We start from the raw sequence: 13,576 nt of genomic DNA, 5'->3' as shown, positions 1-13,576 counted from the left end.
AAGTCTACACCCTGTATTTCCTACAGCTATACTTCTACTATTACATCCAAACTTTTTAATTATAAACAAACTTTGCAGTGCCTAGATATAGACCATCTTATACGTAATCCACCAACATGTTCTTCATCTTCTTTCAACTATAGTCCAGCTGGACATGTCATTACTGGTGATGTTGATATAGTTGAAAATGAGGACCTCAAATCACTTATTATTAAAGGTCCTAAATACAGAGAACATCGGTCTTTTAATTGGCGACAGAACTTCTTCTCTATTATGAGTTCTGTCGAAGATTATGCCAGACGATGGACTAAATATGAAAAAGAAGAACTTGATACATTGTCAGAATGGGTTAAAAGCATAAGAGGAATATTAAAATCCCGCATTAGACACATGAAAACAAAAGTACGTACCACCTATCCTTCTGCATTTAGTAAACCAGAAGTGATAAAAGAATTAGATACGTTACATGAGGAATATGTTTTGGTTCCAGCTGACAAAGCTAGTAACAACATTGTCTTTGATTGTAAGGCTCATTATTACAACTGTATTTTAAACGAACTTGGCATTAATTCCACTTTTGGTAATCATACTTATACTCCAACTGCCCTTTCAAAAGACGAAATTCTTCAAAACCATGCTTCAGTTTTAGACACATTTAATATCCCAGTCAATGGGTCGAATGAATATGAGTTACTGTACCTATACTGGATTCCTAAACTACATAAAAACCCTTACAAACAAAGATAAATTGCTGGATCCAGTAAGTGCTCTACCAAGCCCCTATATTTGCTCCTCACGAAAATGTTAACAGCTGTGAAGGAGAAACTTCACACTTACTGTGCGACTACATATGCCAGAAGTGGTGTTGATCAAATGTGGATTCTAAAAAATTCTAAAGAACTTTTAGTAAACTTGAAATCGCAGAATTTTTCCCAAATCAATAACATTAAAACCTACCACTTTTTAACACTGTACACGACCATTTCTCACGATAAATTAAAGACTAGACTTTTTGACATCATAGACAGTTGCTTCAACAAAAACGGAAAACGGAAATATTCATATCTAGTGATCAGTCATTCAAAAACTTACTTTGTTAAACACCACTCTGATTCCACGCACAAGTACTCTGAAGTTGAAATAAAAAATATGCTAGAGTTCCTCATTGACAATATCTTCGTGGTCTTTGGTGATCAGGTCTTCCAACAGTCTGTTGGAATTCCCATGGGAACGAATTGTGCTCCTTTGTTAGCTGACCTGTTTTTATATTCATATGAAGCAGAATTTATTTAAAATCTTCTACGTGAGAAGAAAAAATTTCTCGCTGTGGCCTTCAATTCGACATTTAGATATATCGATGACGTTTTGTCTATTAACAATAATACCTTTCATTCATATGTCGATTTGATATATCCCTGGGAGCTCGAATTAAAGGACACCACAGAGTCGTCCACTTCTGCGTCATACTTAGATATTTTATTGAAAGTAGACATTAACGGCAAACTGACAACTCAACTGTATGACAAACGGGATGATTTCAGCTTCTCCATCGTCAACTTCCCATATTTATGTAGCAATATTCCATTATCACCTGCATATGGTGTTTATATATCTCAACTGATTCGATATGCAAGAGTTTGTTCTGCGTATAGTCAGTTTTTAAATCGAGGTAAGCTACTGACAAACAAGTTGATGGTACAGGGGTTTCAACAGTCTCTATTGAAGTCAGCATTTCGCAAGTTCTATGGTCGTTATAACGATCTAGTTCGTCAGTACAACCTCGTATTGGGTCAAATGTAAAACTTATACAGTACCAATTTTGATGCACCAGATGCGCATTTCGACAAATAATGTCTCTTCAGTGATGCTCAACCGAAATGTTTGAAATCCGAAATAACTATGAAGTTTTAGAGCTAAATATAGCCAAAAACAGCGTGCCAAAAAAGTGGAGCCAAATTCGTACAAGGATAAGAGCTATGCATGAGGGAGATAATCCTTAATTTTGAAATGGATTTCTAAATTTTATAACAGCAATTAAATATACATCCGTATTTTCAAGCTAGTAACGAAGTACTTAGCTACTGGGCAAATGCTGTCTGACGTGTTTCATACCGATTGGTATGCCGTTCTTGGCACACTGATTTTGACTGCGGATAACTCCGTTTACCTGATCAGGATATAGGGTCACGGAGGGTGTGACCGGTCGACAGGGGATGCTTACTCCTCCTAGGCACCTGATCCCACCTCTGGTGTGTCCAGGGGTCCGTGTTTGCCCAACTATTTATTTTGTATTGCTTATAGAAGTTATGAGATTGATCACTGTTCGTTATCTTCACCTTTCATGATAATGAAATTCTTAAAACTGTTAGTAATTGGGGAAGGATGAGAGGGGTGGTGGTGTCTAGTCTTGCATACTATTCTCTGTGTTTTGTTAGGAATATGTATTACATGGAAGCGGATTTTACATACTAGGCCTTGCAATAAATCCAGATTGCATATTTTGCAGATATAACTTCATAATAGGTACACGTTGTCCCCTGGTTTTTGTAGATATGACTTGACAATAGGTACATGGTGCCTTCTGGTTTTTGTAGGTATGACTTGACAATAGATACAAGGTGTCCCCTAGTTATTGTAGATATGATTTGACAATAGGTACATGGTGCCTTCTGGTTTTTGTACATATGACTTGACAATAGGTACATGGTGCCTTCTGGTTTTTGTAGGTATGATTTGACAATAGGTACATGGTGCCTTCTGGTTTTTGTAGGTATGACTTGACAATAGGTACAAGGTGCCCCCTGATTATTGTAGATATAACTTGACAATAGGTACAAGGTGCCCCCTGATTATTGTAGATATGACTTGACAATAGGTACAAGGTGCCCCCTGATTATTGTAGATATGACTTCAATGACAATGGGTACAAGGTGTCCCTGGTTATTGTAGGTATGACTTGACAATAGGTACATGATGCCCCCTGGTTATTATAGCTTCGACTTGATAATAAGTAGATGGTGCCTTCTGGTGATTGCAGGTATGACTTGTGAAGAAGTACATGGCGTCCCCTGGTTATTGTAGATATGACTTGACAAAAGGTACATAGCTCCCCTTGTTATTGTTGTTATGAATTGAGAATAGGTACATGGCTCCCCAGGTTTTTGTAGGAATGACTTGACAGTATGTATATGGTGTCCCATAGTTATTGTAGATATGACTTGACATTAGACACAAGGTGCCCCTTGATTATTGTAGATATGACTTGACAATAGGTACATGGTACCCCTGATTATTGTAGATATGACTTGACAATAGATACATTGTACCCCAGGCTATTGTAGATATGACTTAACAATAGGTACATGGTACCTCTGATTATTGTAGATATGACTTAACAATAGGTACATGGTACCTCTGATTATTGTAGATATGACTTAACAATAGGTACATGGTACCCCTGATTATTGTAGATATGACTTGACAATAGATACATTGTACCCCAGGCTATTGTAGATATGACTTAACAATAGGTACATGGTACCTCTGATTATTGTAGATATGACTTAACAATAGGTACATGGTACCTCTGATTATATAGATATGACTTGGTTCATGGTGCCCCTGGTTTTACGAATGAATACTTATCTGTAATAGATGGATACCGATTGTACATCAGAACCTGCAAAACCTTTTCTATATCTGACATAATTTACAGTCAGCACTTGATACCAACAACATCAGGAATATTTTCTTCATGATTTGGATCTTTATGCATTTTGAGCTACTTTTTTTTTAATGAAGTGAAGGGGCATAATCATGTTATTTGATTCGCACATCTTTAATATACTGTTTATTCCGTAATTTAAGAGATCCCCCACCATCCCCCACCACCACCTTACAAGGTTGTTTTAATTTATACTTCTTTCACCTATGCCATATGCAAATGTTTGAAAATTTGCATAATCCTATAGTAATTCAACGAAATAAACCAAATTTAAAGAGCAAATAACTCTTACACTTTCTCGCGAATCAAATAACATGATAATGCCAGTGAAGGCAGTTTAGTAAGGCCAAGAAAGGTAATTGAAAGTTTCCTGATCAAAAGTCAAAATCTTTCCATTGGGAGGTGATAAAGGCATACTAAAAGTAAAGTGGGATTGGGTAACATGTTTAAGAACTTGAATTTAAAGAATTGATGGTTTAAAACTGACAATGGCCTCGGACAAGGATAGACTATAAAGTGGTTCAAGTTTTACTTAAAAGAATATGTTGAAGAAACTAATGATTGCATAGCCCAATATTTCGCCTGTACCAAATCATGGCTGTTTCAATGTCTCTATTTCTGGATAAACGCAATAAAATTTCAACTTGACAGAAACAAGTGAAGTTACGAAATGTAGACATTTTCTGTATCATGGATGGAATATTTTGGTAATTTATTTCTTAATCTGCTTCATGATGTCATGATTCTATTGTCTTTATCCCTCCATAATTCAAACAACTTAGATATTCACTCATGAAATAATTCTACAATTCATCCATTGTGTACGCAAGTCTTCAAATGGTATTCATATTGAGTATTCGCTTCCTGTTCAACCTAAATCAGGCTCTATAGATGTCACACTTTCTAAACAATTACAAAGTGACTCAGAATAGCAATGAGGTCCATGTACCTCTTGCTGTCCAAAGTTATTTTTACCAGTTTGATTTATATCCTATGATGTTTACCTGTCTATTACATGTATATTCTTTTGAAACTCATCAAACTTTATGAGTGACAAAGTTAAACATGCCAGTCACAGGCAATCAATGAAATCCACATATACATGAATTGTAGTTTAATTGGGATTCTACTTCCATTAATCTCTTACCTTTTATAGGCCATGTAGTATGTTTCTCATGAAGCTTGGTTATTGGTGTATTGTTTGAGATTATTGTCAGATTTTTTAATTACATGTGGTGTATCAACTGTGCATCAATCGTTAGCAGTTATCCTCCATTTATCATTCTTCCTCTTTTTCAGGTCAGTCCAAGAAATTTACCCCGTTTCTGATTAAGAAACAAAGTTGCCTAATTGGACGAATTAGAGGTAACCTCAACCAGTCATTGGTTGTTTCATATTGTCACTTGATCCGAAACGTCAAATGATATCCTAATGTCTTATAATCAAGAGTGAAGCCTTTTGGAGGAGTCAATATATTAATGAACCGTGCATGTACCAGTTATGGGTGAGGAAATGCATATATAAGTGTGGAAACGAGTACGGCAGTTACAAATTGTACGCAAAATCATAGTATCACAGTATGTTAATCAAATCAGGGAATTTAGGACTATGTGTGTAACGTAAAAATTTTCAAGTTTTAAAGAAACATAGATGTTTTATTTCATAAAAGAGGTTACATACATAATCTAACCCCGATATTTACAGGTATGTAGAATATGGCATGAAACAGTATAGCTAGCACTTAGTCAATTTTACATAAACATTTAGTTGATACAGGTGTATGTAAAGTTATGGAGTTTTTCCTTTTAGAATACTTAGTAGCCCTTTTATATAAAGCTCACGACGGCCGTGACCGGTCGACAGGGGGTACTTACTCTTCCTAGGCACCTGATCCCACCTCTGGTATATCCAGGGGTCCGTGTTTGCCCAACTCTCAATTTTGTATTCTTTGTAGGAGTTATGAAATTGATCACTGTACATTATCTTCACCTCTTTATAGAGCACATGATTTGACAAAGAAAATCTGCTAGAAAGATAATCTACGATGGTCCTCTAGTATGTGACCATTTCATATACAAATGGCGAAAAAGCCCAACATAATTATGATTTCAAAATTACAGTCTTATGTCATTTTCATCAACTGAGTTATAGTGAAATTTTGTTCAAAGATTGAAACAAAACCATGAATGTCAATTTGAGTGAGTCAGTACATTCCTTTGCATAAAGTTTAGTAAGTAAATAATCCCTGCATTAAGAATGATAGTGATTATTTCCCAAAATGAGGTAATGATGGAAAACTTGTTCAGCATAAAAAATATTACCAAGTTTGGCAAAAGCACCAAGATACTAAATCTCATCAGACTTTTATGCATTTTTCTTAGGCTGTATACAATGGTAGGTGTTTATTTTGTCAGTGATATTTCATACAAAAATGAAATGAGGTTTCACACATTAAATATCCTGAGGCAGCTTGACATCATTATAATAGTCTAATGTATAAAAAAATATTTGATTAAAAAGTTTTCTTAGTTGCATTTTTTATACACATCAAACTTCCTTTCCATATATATTTAGAGCAATGGATTACCCAATATCACACAATTTACCACATTTATCATACGTGAAACATACATTGACCACAACTTTAAGTAACAGAGGTTTCAACAGTCTCGTTTAAATTCAGTATTTCGGAAATTGTATGGTCGTTATAACGATCTAGTTTGCCAATACAACCTACATGTATCATTGGGTCAAATGTCGATTGTTAATCCGTTCTTGACACACTGATTTTGACTACTGATTACTCCGTTTACCTGATCAAGATATAGGGCTCACGATGAGTGTGACCGGTCGACAGGGGATGCTTACTCCTCATAGGCACCTGATCCCACCTCTGGTATGTCCAGGGCTCCGTGTTTGCCCAACTCTATATTTTGTATTCCTTATAGGAGTAATGAAATTGATCACTGTCCGTTACCTTCACCTTTCAGTGATAACGTTTGCAACTTTTTGCTCATCTGAATCTGTACCCAAATGGACACACATTAGTTTAACTTTAACAGACAGTTAATTTCTCAACACTTACAATGATATAACATTAACTAGATGATATTTACATTCACTGAATCTTTTCTTTTATATTTCTTTCGAAATTGATATTGCTCTCTTCATACCATGAATACATGTTTGTTGCAAACTAGTTCGATTCTTTTTTCTAATACTACCTGCCTGCATAATCATTACCAAATATGGAACGTCATCAAGGTCAACGGGTACATTGCACTTTTCAAATTTAACCGATTTTATCTGCATCAAATTAGCCTAAATTTGCCTTATTTGGTCATTCCAATTTCAAGACATGTTCATTTATATATTTTCTGATTAGATTTGTTAACTTTTAAGGATTTCATTTATGATTTCAAGGATGAGTTATCCTTGACAGGTTAGTTTTGATCATATCCTCAAACTTTTATCAAGTGGTTACCAAGAGCGTCCACAACAGATATATAATCAATTTTCATCATAATTTATTTAAAATATATATCTTAAATATGTTTGTTCCAAAATGAACATTACATTTTCCATAATTATTGTCCTGTAACTAATATCAACTACTTTTACTGTACAAGAGGGACATTTCACGATACAGAAAACATTTTCCATGCATCTAAATAAATCGTATCTTGAAAACATGATGTTAGCACAATAATTTGTTTATACATTTTTGTAAAACTTTACAGTTTTGTTTATGATCCCAGGAGTCGTAATTTTATTCCTGTAGTTAGATTTATAGGCATAGCATAAATAGTTTGATTTATAAAATTACTTGTTACAGATTTAACAGCTGATTAAACATAGATAAACTTATTTATCATAAATCTAACAACATATGTAATCCATATTAACATTAACCAGCATAAAAAAATCATTATATGATTTAATTCACCGATAAAGCGGCAATGGCAGTCATTAGTTAAACTATTGAAATGTAGAATGCTATACATATTTGTATTTATCTGAGTCCATGTAATCTCATTAGTGTAGCAGTAGTAGTAGTAGTAGTTAATTGACTGAGGGAGTGTCATTGGCAGTCATATTTAAAGCTACGTATACAATACTTAGTATTCTCATTAGTGTATTTTCTGTAATGGAAATTGTCTGAGTGATTGTTGGTAGGAGTATAGAGCAGCCTGGAGATTCCCTGAGATCTGTTGACAGATACCCAGGATCTGCCATGATATGTCTCTGTAGACCACACTCACATACAGCCCCTGATCATGGTGAACTAAGACCTGTAGATCATTAAGAGCTGTTTGTGCTCTCATTGTGTCAATATGTCTGTAACACAAGAACTCAAGCATGTGTAACAGAACCAAGGGTGTGATATGCAATGAATCATAATCGTTCTCTGAGGAAACAATCTGCTCTATTCTTAATCCATTGATATAAATGATTCTGTTGTTTAATGTGATATTCCATGCTACAGCATGTCTTAACTTTGTAGACCAGGACTGTCCCCCTACAGCCTCGGTATACCTCTCTGTGTCTACTGTCCCGTTATGCATCACATATGGCTGAGCCAAGTTGACCTTTGTCATCTCTATCACAGACAAAGCTTCTGTGTATCTGAGTGTCTTGTAATAATACATTGCAATGTACAACCTATCGGAAATACACCCAAACTTGGCTGTGAGTTTTAACATGTGACAGGACATTTTGTCAACAATATACATCAGCTTGTTTTCAGAGATGATGTTGGGGTACATGTCTAGTAACATGATAACAATTCTGTGAAGGATGGAGGATTTAAGTACCTGTAAGAAGAGAACTTCATACTGTGTCAGGGGTGAGACTGTCAACTGTTCTACTGTATTTAGGAAGTTTATAATGGGGTAGAGGAATGAGGACACTGAATTATGTATATGTAATTCAATGAACATTTCTTTATCAAACTCTATCTCAGATATCAAAGTTTCTTCAGCAGTACAAATACTGAGCCTGGGGTTATAAAGGACATTTACAATAGAGGACCCGAGGGAAGGACTGTGTAGCAGGGATGCTAAACCGTTTTCGTAAAAACCATACAGTCTAACAAATAATCTGTTTTGAGGTCCACCATCGATATTACCGAGAAATATATTGTTTTCTGGAATGAAAAAGTTAGGACAAACTCCTTCATACACCCATTTAAGGACGAGTTTAAAGCAGTACCAGAAACATTTTAGGAGATTCTGTGGACACCAGTTAGGTATTGTGTTTTGTTGAATCATCCAGAAAACTGCTGTTTTCATGTGATAAAAACACACTATTTTCTCACCATCACCTACTCCATTGTTAATAATTTCTTTTAAGAACAATTTCAGTAAACCGTAAGTTAAGAATTGACAGTGGTTCATTGAGCTCACAAGGTTTTGTTCTGCCAGAGAAAATGAAATTCTCCATTCATTGCTATCATGATTTCCTAATTTGTGTCCTATTGCTACAAAATGACATCCACTTTTGACTATGTCCCTGACAACTTGTGGCTGGAGCCAAGTGTGACATCTATCTATCCATGAGGATGCAGAGGGAGGACAAAAATCACAAGCAAATACAACTTGTCATTTGTTCAAATGCTGCCTGGCGTGTTTAAAACAATTGTTAAAGGGAAGGCAACGCAACATATTTTTACATGATAAATTATGGGATTAATTATATGATAAAAATTTGTCATATCATTCTGTTGATATAAATCCTAGATATGCTTCAGTATTAATTTGAAACGTTAGAATATGAAATCCCCGCTATCTATAGAGGCTGCGATGATATGGAACTCTTTTGTATCCAAGATAAAAAAAAAATCAATAATTTTGACGTCACACCGTTTGTTCCCATTTTGATGAGATTCTAAGATAATCAAAAATGTGTATGTGGTAGATTTTACGAATAAATAGGTTGATGCCTTCCTGTCAAGCAGTTAATTACACTAATGCGAAGGGGAGATGTGAAATGTTTTTTCTTCGAAATTCCTGACCCAACCAAGTCATCTGAAAATAAAAGACTGTGTAAACTGTGGATCCATCATTCGCATAATGACAAGTTAAGGTTTGAGACATTTATATGAAAAAACGTGTACCGTCTGCTTGGTCTGCGACTCGATTGTACGTCTTCTTTTCTTAATTTCTTCTTGCAAAAGAATGGGATCAAATCTGCGGATAACTCCGTTTACCTGAACAGGATATAGGGTTCACGGCGGGTGTGACCGGTCAACAGGGGATGCTTACTCCTCCTAGGCACCTGATCCCACCTATGGTGTGTCCAGGGTCCGTATTTGCCCAACTATCTATTTTGTATTGCTTGTAGGAGTTATGAGATTGATCACTGTTCGTTATCTTCACCTTTCATCTATACGGCTCCAAACTTAACTGTACGTTACTCGTCATGTTTACAGTGCTGCTGATGACATAAATCGGAACCGACGGTGCGAAGTCATGAATTAAACTTCAATGACCTCTCTTTTAGCGGCGGGTGATTCAACATATATGATAGATTAATATTGATTTAATTGTTAAGCAAGGATTTTTGTTGTTAAAGATTGTCATTTACGAGTAAGTAATACTATATTCATATAAGTAACAATGTGGCTAGGGTTGCCTTTCCCTTTAAGCCGTTCTCTGCATAAATATTTTGACTACAGATTACTCCGATTACCTAATGAAGATTTAGGAATTACGGTAGACGTGACCAGTCGACAAGGAACGCTTACCCCTCCTAGGCACCTGATCCCACCTCTGATAAATCCAGGGATCCGTCTTTGCCCAACTCTGAATTCTGAATTTCTTCTTGGAGTTATGAGAATCATCACTGTTCGTTATCTTCACCTTTCCATAACTGAAAGCTACAGTAAAGTTATGAAGATGTATGTTCAAAATTTTGACAAAAGTAGTAAAAAGTTGCAATTTAAGTGTAAATTTATCATGGAAAATAAAAACAGAAGCAACCTGGGACCCAGGTATCCGATCTGTTCATAGCTAATATTAACAACTTACTCAAATGAGTCAGTAAGTAATGAATTATAAAACGGAAAAGAATGTATTTCTCATTTTAATTTTGATGTACATCAATCTGAAAATTTGTGATGGCGTGCTTAATTACATTCCTTGTATTGCAGTTATATTTCAAAACTAATGAAGACATTGCACCTATCAATTTCTATTTAATTTAAGTCTCTGATATCTACTGTTCAGTGTGTACGTAACTAAGTAATGTTCAAAAAAGTAATTTTAAAAACATGTACTGTTCCTCGTCTTCACCTTTCACACTAAAAAAGAATATCTAGGTACACTGTACATAGGTTCTGTAAAAAGAAAAATATATCTTGTTATGATTCATTCTTAAAACCTTTGAAGCATATCTGGAATTGATTGATTGATTGAATATTGTTTAAAGTCCCTCTCGAGAATCCTTCACTAACATGGGGACGTCACATTTTAACAGTGAAGGGCTGCAAAATTTAGGCCTATGCTCGGCACTTACGGCCTTTCAGCAGGAAGGGATCTCTATCGTGCCACATCTTCTGTGACACGGGACCTCGGTTTTTACCGTCTCATCCGAAGGACCGCCCCATTTAGTCGCCTCTTACGACAAACAAGGGAGATAGAGGACCTTCTCTTACCCAGATCCCCACGAGAAGGAAGGGAAAATCGTACCAATTCATTTTCCATAGAACTCAATGCTAGCTTATGCCCCACTCACTAACTGATTTTCCTCCCCTGATTTACATATCCATAACAACATGGGCAAGTACCGCATTCCAGTAATATACCTATATGATGGGTATATTGACACTTACATTTTTTCCAAAGTGCAGTAAATTTGGAATCATCTCAACATGAGGATTTTTGAATGTGTGTGAAAAAGACTTGACAATAGGTACGTGGTGCTCCCTGATTATTGTAGGTATGGCATGACAATATGTACATGATGGCTTTTGGTTGTTGTAGGTATAACTTGGCAATTGGTACATGACCCCCCCCCTGGTTATTATAGGTTTGACTAGATAATATGTACATGGCACCTCCTGGTTAATATAGGTTCGATTTGATAATTAGTACTATGCATGAGGGAGATAATCCTTATTTTTGAAATGAATTTCTAAATTTTATCACAATTAAATATACATCGTATTTTCAAGCTAGTAACGAAGTATATAGCTATATAGCATCATGTCTTGTACGCAAATCAACATTATCAGCAGTTTTTATTGCTTTTCTTTATGAATTTCAAGATTGAAAATAATATAAATGCATTGGGCATTGACGACATGCCAAGGAAATATACCGACTTCTTTATGATTACTGTAATTCAAAATTTTACCAAGGGGAGGTAATAAAGGAATACTTGTAGTGAAGTAGGATTATCTTTGCTCCTCAAGAAAATATTAACAGCTGTGAAGGAGAAACTTCATACTTACTGTGCGGCTACATATGCCAGAAGTGGTGTTAATCAAATGTGGATTCTAAAACATTCTAAAGAACTTTTAGTAAACTTGAAATTGTAAAACTTTTCCCAAATCAATAACATCAAAATCTATGACTTTTCAACATTCCTAACGATAAATGAAAGACTAGATTTTTTGACATCATAGACATTTGCTTCTTGAACAAAAATGGAAAACGGAAATATTCATATCTAGTGATCAGCCATCCAAACAATCACATTGTTAAACACCACTCTGATTCTACGCACAAGTACTCTGAAGTTGAAATTTAAAAAATATGCTAGAATTCCTCATTGACAATATCTTCGTGGTCTTTGGTGATCAGGTCTTCCAATAGTCTGTTGGAATTCCAATGGGCACGAATTGTGCTCCTTTGTTAGCTCACCTGATTTTATATTCCTAGGAAGCAAAACTTATTTAAAAACTTCTATGTGAGAAGAAAAAAAATATATCGATGACGTTTTGTCTATTAACAATAATAACTTTCATTCATATATCGATTCGATAAATCCCTGTGAGCTCAATATAAAAGACACCAAAGAGTCGTCCACTTCTGCTTCATACTTAGATATTTTATTGAAAGTAGACACTAATGGCAAACTGACAACTCAACTTTATGACAAACGGAGTGATTTCAGGTTCTCCATCGTCAACTTCCCATATTTATGTAGCAATATTCCATTATCACCTGCATGTGGTGTCTATATCTCTCAACTGATTAGATACAGAAGAGCGTGTTTTACGTAGTGTCAGTTTTTAAATCGAGGCAAGATACTGACAAACAAGTTGATCGTACAGGGGTTTCAATAGTCTCGATTAAAGTAAAGCATTTCGCAAATTCTATGGTCTTTATAACGATCTAGTTTGCCAATACAACCTATCATTGGGTCAAATGCTGTCTGACGTGTTTCATACCGACTGTTAGACCATTCTTGGCACACTGATTTTGACTACGGATAACTCCGTTTACCTGATCAGGATATAGGACTTAGGGCGGATGTGACCGGTCGACAGGGGATGTTTAGTTCTTCTAGGCACCTGATCCCACTTCTGGTGTGTTCAGGGGGTCCGTGTTTGCCCAACTCCCTATTTTGTAATGCTTATTGGCGTTATAAGATTGATCACTGTTCGTTATCTTCACCTTCCATTGGGTAAAACTTTTAAGATATTGTTTTCAAAGAATCAATGGATAGAAAATGGCCTCACTGACAAGGATGGACTATAAGGGATTTTAAGTTTTTCTTAAAATAATGTGTTGGAGAACTTTAATATTTTGCCAGTAATAAAACATGGCTGTTTCAATGTTTCCATTTCTGAATAAAACCATTAAGATTTGAAATTGACAGTTACAAAATATTGATATCTAGATATAG

The 13,576-nt window shown here is 35.5% G+C and overlaps 1 protein-coding gene across 1 annotated transcript in view; it reads left to right on the top strand.

Annotated features, from left to right (window-relative positions):
- Positions 1-13,576, top strand: part of LOC125675338 (excitatory amino acid transporter-like) — an 81,647-nt gene that overhangs the window by 5,822 nt on the left and 62,249 nt on the right. The window contains exon 2 of the mRNA XM_048912936.2: positions 5,024-5,089. The gene's annotated coding sequence lies outside the window, so the exon portion shown is untranslated. The remainder of the gene's footprint in view (positions 1-5,023; positions 5,090-13,576) is intronic.

Source organism: Ostrea edulis, chromosome 3 (genome assembly GCF_947568905.1).
Source record: "Ostrea edulis chromosome 3, xbOstEdul1.1, whole genome shotgun sequence".
NCBI lineage: Eukaryota > Metazoa > Mollusca > Bivalvia > Ostreida > Ostreidae > Ostrea > Ostrea edulis.
The sequence above is the reverse complement of the archived record's forward strand: the minus strand, read 5'-3'. Positions and strand labels throughout refer to the sequence as shown.